This window comes from Nannospalax galili, unplaced genomic scaffold (genome assembly GCF_000622305.1).
Source record: "Nannospalax galili isolate Female #2095 unplaced genomic scaffold, S.galili_v1.0 scaffold437, whole genome shotgun sequence".
Taxonomy (NCBI): Eukaryota; Metazoa; Chordata; class Mammalia; order Rodentia; family Spalacidae; genus Nannospalax; species Nannospalax galili.
The window spans coordinates 716,055-726,488 of record NW_008340646.1 but is presented as its reverse complement, the minus strand read 5'-3'; the positions used below and the strand labels follow the sequence as shown (position 1 = coordinate 726,488).

Sequence of the window (10,434 nt, the reverse complement as noted above, 5' to 3'; positions counted from 1 at the left end):
TGATGACAGTTTCAGTCATCTCCATCTCAAATGGGCTCTGAGTGATCCACAAATGTGTTCCCACCATTTAGTACATGCTTGGAGCTGGAAAACTGCTGTGTCATGGATATCTGTGGCTGGACAAACAGAAATCCTGGCACTGGGATGCAATCCTTCATTATCCTTCAGCATTCCACAGTCCAGCAGGGTGCCACAGTCTCTGTTTGGAAACAGAGTGGGATTCTCATCATGCCGGAACAGTAGCTGTAGGTGTTCATGTCTTAAATGAGTCATTGCTGTGATTGTGGAAACAGAGGACACCACCTTATATCTATCTTATAACTTTCCAAGTATCCAGTTATGCATTCATTTTTTTTCTGTTTTTGATAGAAAATATATGGTATGTATAGAGAAGTTTCTTCAGGCATAACATCTCATTTATTGTTTGATAATCTAAGGAATACTCATTTGCAAGAGATTTTTATTCCTTTCTATCAGGTATTGACTGTTTAATGAAGACACATCCGAACCTACTAGAGAGGTGTTACTGCCTAACAGTTTAGAACACTGACTGAAAAACCCAGATGTGATTTGATTCTACACTCTCATTGATAAAATGTATCACCTGGCACCAATTGCTTTAACTTCTGAATCTTATATTTGTCATTTAAAAAAGTCAGAAAACCTGTCTGAGGAAATGGCTCTGTGGATAAAACACTCAGTATGCAAACATACCAACCATAGTTTGGATCTCCAGCACATGCTTAAAAACTGTTGAACACAGAACAAGGATAAAGAAGAGGACACTAAGGATCAGTTCTCCATAATGAAGATCCTCATGCAGCAGAGGGCCAGAAACACAAAATGTCACAAATGGCCAAAGTGTAGAGATCAAGAGTCTTTTGAATAATGGTCCTTGGACAGGACGCCTTTATTAAACTTCATTCATGCAAGGCTCAGGGACCATTGTGGAAGAGGGAGCAGAAAGACAGTAAAAGCCAGGGAGGAGGTGCATGACCGTATGGAAACAGTGTCCTTCAAGCTCCTGGGAATCTGCTCTTAACCACTGAGCCATCTCTCCATCCCCGTTCCATATTTTTTAAAAAAAGGATTTTATTTTATTTTTATTTAGCTGTATAAGTGTGTATCTGAATGGGTCTGTGCACATGTGTGCAGGTACCTGCTGAGGCCAGAAGAGGACATTGTATCCCCTGGAGATAGAGTTATTAGAGTTGTGAGCTACCTGACCTGGATATTGGAAGCTGAATTTGGCTCTTCTGCAAGAGCAATACATGCTCTTATTCACTGAGTCCTCTCCCCAGCCCTGTATTTTCTTCTTTACTGATTTGTTAGAAATTATTCCTTTTTATTCTGTCATCCTAACACAGTAATTTCAAACCATCATGCTAGATTGGTGTGTCTTGTTTACTGTAAGCTAAACACTAAAAAATAACAAGCAATGAATTCTATTTTACAGGATCATCTTGAAAATTATGTACAGTAGGAGTTCCAGGTTCATGGAGTCTACAATTATTAGACTGGAAACATTAGAAAAAAACAGCTTATCTCTATCAATTAGAGTGCATTTTGTATACTAAATGAGTAGATGTGGTTTTCCTGTCTCTATTCTATAATCAGTGCAATATAGGCACTATTGATAGAGCAGTTTTTTTGTACTGAATAATGTAAAGAATTTAGAAATAATTTAAAGTGTGAAAGACCATTGTAGAGGTTATGTTCAAATAAAATGTTATTTTATATTCCTAAATTGCATCTATATAGTTCAGTATCCTTGGGTACTGGAGGCAGTTTCTCACAGAAACTGAAAGATGCCTGTATTTGCACATAATCCCAGAAGAAATTATTTCTCTAAGAAATTATTATCATTATTTTGGTGTCAAACAATGGTTGATAAACATTACAAAATGTATTACTTTATAGAGGAATTTCTTACCTTTGAAATCCTTTTATATTTGTTCTGTTATACAGGAAAGAGGGAAGTTTGCTGCTCAGTTTAAAAGTAATTTATCAGTATTGAAAATGGAATATAGATTTAGTTGAGAACAGAAAAAGGAGAAATTATTGATGAAAAGGTGAGAATTATTTTTCTTAATTCATTACTCAAAGTTTGTACATCAAAATTAAAAGAATCTAAATGGAGTCCGTACTTTAATTAAAAAAAAAGGATTCAAAGGGATTACTTTTTCAACCACTTGTTTTCCTAATTAGCCAGGCAAAAGTAATAATTAGAGTCTTAACAAACTAATTAAGAAAAAGTTTGAAAGTCATAGGGAAGCAAATATTTAAAATACTTTTAAAGACCAAGCATGTAAACATGCTCTAAAGCTATTATTGCATTTGCTGTTGGTGTTCTTGTAAGTTGGTATAGCTTCACTGCAAAGGCATTTGAGGCGTGAAAATAAATAACTCCTTTGACTCAGTAATCCTATTTCTGGGAAGTGGGCCAAAATAAATAAAAGAGGCACATGTTTTGAACAAAAAAATATCATTGTATCATGTTTTACTAAGAGCAAAACCTGAGGAGATGATAAATATACACAATTAGAAAATGCATGGTGGATCCCTGACTGAGTAGAATGTTATGCTGTCATTAAAAGAAATAGGAGACGTTTAATATGTTTAATGCAGAATGGTAAGAAGAGGTTAGGTGCGTCACATCCAAGATAGCAGAAGACATACAATTTAGCCTTTTCTTTCTACATTTCAAAGGAGTCATTCATAAAAAAAAAACATCTGAGTGGGGAGAAGAGATGCAACAGCAGATCAGAAATGTGGTATTTGGACTGTGGACAATATTTGGAATATCATATAAATAAATCAATGTTATCCATTTCCTGGTATGTTCTAAGGAAATAATGTTAGAGGAGGTGAAAACCACTCCCTCCTGAAGTTTCCCACAGTGCCTCTAACTTTGTTCCGTAAAAGTTGAGGAAATGAAGGTGAAGTGGGACATAGAGCAGATATCAACATCGTTCAGTGCGAAATTCTCAAGGTTAAATGTGGTGGGAACTGAACACAGAAAGAGTTAGTATTGGCACTTTTCAGTGTTGGCAGCCAGAGTCAAATATTCCTCATTCTATCTTAGAAGAACTTGACAGCAATGTGTTTCCTGCCTGCTTTCCAGGTGCTAAGATTTCCAGTCACCAGAACTTGACCAGTAGTGCAGAGGTTGTAAGAAAGATAATTCTGAAGCCTGCAGAAGAAATTCTGAGTAGCCTTGTGTAAAGAACGTAGTCTATTCATAAATACGAGCAGAAAATCAGAGGATGCCAACTAGGACAAGGACACTGATAGCTTCTCCCCCCAAATTATTGTTGCAGGGAGGAAATATCACTGGACACTAAAAGATAAGTGTCGAGCAAAAAGACTTAGAATCCATAGAAATAATGAAAAAATGTTTCAATGAAGTTAGAGGTGGCTATAACTGAAAAGGATTATAAGTTTGCCAAGTAATTCTTAGAGTCCTTTAAAATTTAAAGGCAGCCAGGCATGGTGGAACACACGTTTAATCCCAGGACTTGGGAGGCAGAGGCAGGTGGATCTCTGTGAGTTCAAGGCCAGCCTGGTCTACATAGTGAGTTCCAGGATAGCTGGTAAAAAAGGCCAAAAAAAAAAAAAAAAAAAAAAAAACAAAAAAAAAAACACTAAAGGCAATAGCTTTTTAAAAAACTTACTGTGGGGGCTGGAGAGATGGTTCAGTGGTTAAGAACACTGAATGTTCTTGTAGAAGACCCGGTTGGAATCCCAGCACCCACATAGCAGCTAATAACTATCCATAACTGCAGTTCCAGGGGATCTGATAGCCTCTTCTGACCTCTGCGGGCATTGCGTGACACAGGTGCGTTTACACACATGAAGGCAACATACACATACACATGAAATAAAAATAATCCCAGCACTTGGGAGGCAGAGGCAGGTGGAGCTCTGTGAGCCCTGTGAGTTCAAGGCCAGCCTGGTCTACATAGTGAGTTCCAGGACAGCTGGTGCTACAGGGAGACCCTGCCTCACAAAAAAGACAAAAAAAAAAAAAAAAAAAACCTAAAATACTTAAAAAAAAACTTACTGTGATAAATTTCCTCTTTTCTACTGCCTCACTAAGTATATATTTGTATGTCTTCTTTACATAATCTGAAGCAAAATTCAATGTAAATCTTTGACTTGTTATCAACAAGGTTTCTGGCTTCCCTGTAGATTTTCTGCACATTGAACTGGATATATCTAAGAGTAGGTTTCCTTTGATTTTATTTTGATTCTTTTCAGAGATCTCTTAACATTAAAAAATTCCCTCTTTAAAAAAAATATTCTTCTATTTACTTTGAGAATTCCCATGTTTTACATTTTAATAATTGTAATGTAGTTCTTGGCTGTCCCACAATATCTCTCCTACTGCTTACTTCTTCATTTTAATTTTGGACTTTTCTTCAAGTTCATTTGCACTTTCTTGACTCTTTCTAACCTACTAGAAGTCCATCAGTGGCATTCTTCATTTCTATTACACCATTTTGGATGAAAAGCATGATTTCATGTACGTTATTGCGGTGTCCATCTCTGTCTATATAGGATATGTTTGTCTTTGTTCACTCTTTTATTATATAACTTAACCTATTAATCATAGTAATTAAATTTCAGATCTGAAAATTTCAGCATTGACTATGTACGTGATTCATGTTCTGATGTGTGCTTTACCCCTCCAAATGTTATTTTTGTTGTTTTTGTTAGACAGGGTCTTTCTGTAGCCACAGCTGGTGTGGAACTTACTATGTAGAACAGGCTGGTCTTGATCTCCCAGAGATACACCTGCCTCTGTCTTTGGAGTGCTGGGATTAAAGGCAAGCACCACCATGCCCGACCCAATCAGAAATTTCTTTTTGACAGGGTCTCCTTGTAGCCCAGGTAGCCCAGAACTCACTGTGTAGATCAGACTGGCCTTGATCTTGCAGAGATTCATCCACCTGCCTCCTGAGTGCTGGGATTTAAGGTGTGTGACACAAGCCCAGCCCAAGCAGGAATTTTAATCTTTGATTATACTCTGCAAATTTTTATTGAAGACTAGGCATGATGTACTGGGTGGAGGAGTTTAAATTGAACTTAGTGTAAAGATTTATATTTATACGACAAGATTTAGGTTATGTTTATTTTTCCTGTAGTCATTTCAAAGACTAAAATTCCCTCTGATATTCTTGTTTTCCTTGTTGTCTTTGGCATTCACTAAGGAAATCTCATTATATAATTTCTGAGACTGTTATGTTTCTTTTAGTTTCTGTTGAATACAGGAGCTCTACTACTGTAACGCTAAAGTATGTAATGCTAAGGAGGTAACATGTCCTATGATCAGATCTTGGTATTTACGTTTCTGTCCTGGACTATGGCCTTGAAAAATACGTCTAGTCCCTCTAGCCATACAGTAGACAGAAGATCTGGATGGAGCTCTGTTGCAGTCTCCCTGCAGGTCTGGCCTATGGGAGACTCAGGGTCCTGGCCAGGCAGGAGTGAGCGGCGTGGAGTCAACACACAGACACTGGGAGTCGGGTGGAAGCAGGCTCTAGGCGAGGTGCTGCAGACTCATTTATTGTTGATATGGGACTGCCTTATATACCCCTCTCCCAATGTCCCATTGGCCCCAGTAGACCTTCTTGGGTTGTGTCTGATCCTCATTGGCTCTCTATGTCAAGCTATTTTGCGTCAGCCATCTCTATGTCCTTTGGCAGAATATAGGTTCGACTCAACCAGATGATTTCGGTGTGTTTGCAGCGTGCATGCACTGGTGGTTCAGGCTGCACTTCCTCCTACAGAGCTGGGGTTGAGACTTTCCCTCTTCTGTGTAAGTTACTCTATGCCATCACACATGCATGTTAGGCTTAGCTAAAATAGTTTCTCTTGTGGGAAGCAAAGGGGGGAAAAAAAAACAAACCAAAACCCAAATGCTCTGACATACTTCAATATGGCTGCCTTTCTCTCTTCGTGTCCAAAGCAGTACAGGGTAGATTTCCTATGGTCCTCAGGATGAAAACCTTACAAGAATACCTGACGTAAAACTCGTAAGAGTGTGGTGTTTCCAGAAATCTGATTCTTCAGAACATTCAGTCTCTTCTATGTGTCCAGACAGAGTTTGCAGCAAGTCAAACATTGTGGATCAGGGTTTCTTACCCATTTCTGGTTCTAGCTTGAATTTATTTCATAGATGCTCACTCCAGTAAGTGGTGATCTAATAGTCCCCATGTATCTCTCTACTTGGTTGAACAAAGTTTGCCATCTGTAGTTATTTCCCTGTTGGATCTGAGAAGAGGTGTTGATTTTCATCTTGCCTAGAGTGTTTATTGGTAGATAGTGGAAGTGAAATCTAAGTTCCTCATATGCCACCATGGAAGCCATATCTTTTTGAAGTTTTTGTATTATCCATAAAATATATTTCAGAAATAGGAGAAGTTAAACTAAAGGAATTTAAAGAATTTGCACACACTGGGACTTGAGAGATAGCTCAGTGATTAAAAATACTTATTACTCTTACAGAGGACCCAGATTAAGTTCCCAGGACCTAAGTAGCAGCCAATGACCATCCGTTAGTCTAGTTCTAGGGAATATGACAACCTGATTTGACATCTGAGGGCACTGTATGAATGTGGTACACTTACATATATGCATTTACAAATATGCCAGCAGAAGACTCATACGCATAAAATAAAAATAAATTCCTCAACAAAGAGATTGCTTATATGTTTGAAAAAGGATAAAAAGTAAGATATTGTGACAATTGTCAATAAATGGGAAAATATAAATATAGTTCAGACAGATCAAGAAGCTAGGTGTTAGAGGCAAAGGTTGTCATATAAAGTAGCTTTTTCTAGAGACAAAGAAAGTCAAGGGTCTTTAGATGAAACCATGTGATGTAATGATGGAAAATGAATGATCTAGTGATCAATCTTCTTCAATGCTAGACACCAGGTATGAAGAATACATTTTCAAAACATGCAAAGAGCTAAAGTGTGAAATTTGTTTTAGCTACAAAAGAAATCACAGAATGACATCCAGTTCTTGGCTTCTCAGTACCAGCTGTGAAGAAAATGTGGAATCAACAGAATGTCCCACCAAGGTTTTGAGGATAAATCACAGTATAATCTAAACAGGAATCAATTAAGATGGTAGAAATACTATGTTTCACATGAATTGCAAATGGATACATCTTTAGCACAAATCTTTTAAATAAAAAACACTGTAAGGCAAGAAGAAAAAAAAAAACGGACAATACCTGGAGGAAATTGAAAAAATACAGGTCACACCAAAGGAAATTAAAGTTAGGGAAACACCGTGAAACCCATTTCAGACAAAGGGAATTTGCCTGCAGATCAGCAACCAACTGACCAACTTCTACAGTTTAACCCTGGAAAAATAAACTCACCAAGGAAAACACCCAAAAAGAGATTAAAAAAAATCACAGATGAGACTTAAGGACTTACAATCTAAGTGTGCAGCAATATTAGAAAACAATCAGGTTATAGTAAAGTGGGGGAAAATGCGCCAAATATTATTTTGAAACAGAGCCTCTGCAATATATAATAGAACAATCTTACTGATGAAATGAAGGTACACATTGCATTTGTTAAAGAATTAGTAGACAGATGTAAGGTAAGAAAGGAAGAAGAATGAGGAGGAGGAGGGGCATGAAAATGGAAAGGAGGAGGGGGAAATGTCTCTAAAGAGCCTCAGGTTTGATGGCTAACATAATACCAAAATTTGGAGACTGGATGTGTTTGTACTTGATGCCTTGTAGGTTTGAGAGAGCTGAGCAGATAGGCAGTTTGTAGAGTGCTGAGCACTAAGCTGACACAGGGAACATGGAAGGTATCGTGCATTGGTCCAAGAACTTGAAGACATTATTGAAGATGCTACTTTGCATTCAGCAGAACTGAGAAAGATTAACAAGGGACAAAACCTAGAATTTATATGTGAATTATGCTACTTGATGTGCATTTTTATTAACATACTATACTCAGATAAAATACGTTCAAATAAATATATCACTGGTTTTGTAAGTTTCTACAATTATTAGATTGTCCCAATTTCTTAGCTTTCTGTTCTGCCGTTATGCAAGCGCACAACAAAAATGGCTTCATAATTAAAGTAGAACAGATTCTTCCAGATTATAAAGTAATTGACCAGAGTTAGTTACCATGTCTGTGATAGCCACACTTGTATCATGTGGATGCCAAGTAGCATGGGGAGAATGTGTGAATGCATCTGCTGTCATAGCCTTATAGGAACTCCTCTGAAAATGACATGATGATGACATTATTCAGGTTTGTGATCTCCACGATGAAAGGTGGTGGCTTGGCTGGAGGGGGACTGATCAGTAGAGGAATTTTAGTGCTTATACAGTAAATAAACAACTCCTGCCCCTTCTCAACCCTAAAGCTGTTAAGCCAATATTAAGAACATCAAGCAAATAATAACCATTTTTTATATTGAAAATACAGTACAGTGTATTTGTAAGACTGAAAATTCCTTGATGTTACATATATCAAATTTTTACTTCCCAAAGCTCAAAGATTGTTGAATAAGTTACTGGGGGGGGGGGTTGTAAGAGCCAGAGGAGGTGGATGCTCACAAGGAAACAAAGTCTTCCTGCCAGCTGGGCACTTACTCCTATGAACTCACAGCAATGTGACACCATGCACAAGTCCCATGTAATATCAAGTCACACAAAATCCCAGCATGGACAGGGGAAGTAGGTAAGAAACCCCACCCTTATGTAAGGAACTGTTAGCAACAGATGGCTACTGGGACAGGGACAATCATTCTCATTTAATAGTGAAACTCTTGGTAGTTTAACTCTAGTGGATGAAATTTCAGGGTTAAAAAGTGGGGCTAGAGTGATGGGGGGAATCTAAATATGATAAAAATACGCTGTATGAAATTCACAAAATTTCAATTAAAAATGAAAAACAATAATAAAATTTTTTGGTCTTTAGGAAAATCAAGGAATACCAGTAATCCTCATCCCCATCTTTCTATTGGACTTTGGGCCCACAGGTTTTAGGTATATGGATAAATTTACATGTAATCATCTAGTCCCAATAAAATAAGGTAACACTTGTCAAGAAGAAAGATATTTTGAGACTTGTGATCTCAATCTATGTGTTTTACCAACCATCTGTGCAGGATCAGAGAAAAGAGCTTATAGTTCCCACTTGGGCGGCTTTCTAAGGAAGCTTTCACAAGTCTCTGAGGCAGATCTCAATCTGGAGGAAGACAGAGTTGGGCATCTTGCAACCCATCACTTTCAAAGGTGGGTGACTGGCCTCTCTGAGGACTCACCACAGTCTACTGTCTTGATCATCTTATTTTCCCAGTGCCGCTGTCACAGTTGGTAGAAGAAAGATAGGACAAGGTTCATCACTTAGTTATTAGCAAGCAGTTACTGTGTGTCTGATAGTACTTCATGGGACCAACTGTTCTAAATGTGATGAAAAGTGCTGAGAGAGAAAAAAATGGAATTACTTAAGATTACATGTGAGAATGTGTATGAAAGTATCAGCTATAAAATTCTATAGACAGTAACTTATGATGATTAAAATAACCATCTTATCCATAAATATTTATATATCTGTGTATCATAATTCATCAATCATATATATATATATATATTTTATAGGTGAAAATAGTTACTCAGTATATTTATATAAGTTGGAAAAAATTATAAACATACCAAGTTTCAGCAAAGGTATTTTCCTGACTTCTTAGTGGGTCTAATAGAAGGATTTTCCCCTATGGAAAATAGAGACAAAATTTACAGTGATGTAAAAACTAAAAGAATTGGAATTCCAGTGGCATGGAATAAACTTCTATTGAGGTGAGCTTCCAGAAGTAATAGGATCAAATTTACTGCAATACGGTGTCACATTGAGCTTTTGTCCTCTTTATTAATTTATTTACCTGTTTCTCCCTTTCTGAAGTATTCTTGGTACCACTTTTTCCATGTGCTATCCTCATTCCTTCAAATTTTCCTTTCCCTTTCCATACCTCCCTCCTACATACCCTTCTTTCCTAATTTCATTTAATGTTGCTATTTGTGATGGCTAATCCTGGGTGTCAACTTGACTGGATCTGGGATTAACTGAAATGAGAGAGACGGTCTTGATTGGATCATCTGAAGCTGGAAGACACGCCCTAAATATGGGTGTTGCCTTCTGATGGCAACCACTTAAAAGGCCATGGCAGAAGGGAGTGCTTGCTTTTGGCAGCTTGCCTTCCCTTTCACTGGTGAATTCATCTTGTTGCTGTAGACTGAAGACTAGCAGATCTCTTGGAAAATGTCAGAACTTCAGTGCCAGATTGGGACTACTGAGCAACTACTAGATTCTCAGCCTCTCCAGTGTGGTGCAGCCATTGTTGGACTACTCAGACTTTATCTTGTGTATGTACAGGATATATATATAC

General features: G+C 37.6%; 1 long non-coding RNA gene across 2 annotated transcripts in view; it reads right to left on the bottom strand.

Moving 5' to 3' along the window:
• Positions 1-8,504: 8,504 nt before the first annotated feature.
• LOC108490988 overlaps positions 8,505-10,434 on the bottom strand; it is a 7,290-nt gene continuing 5,360 nt past the window's right edge. For both annotated transcript variants that reach the window (XR_003849918.1, XR_001872494.2), the window contains exons 2-3: positions 9,704-9,762; positions 8,505-9,470 (exon numbers count right to left, since the gene is read on the bottom strand). This is a non-coding gene — a long non-coding RNA (uncharacterized LOC108490988). The remainder of the gene's footprint in view (positions 9,471-9,703; positions 9,763-10,434) is intronic.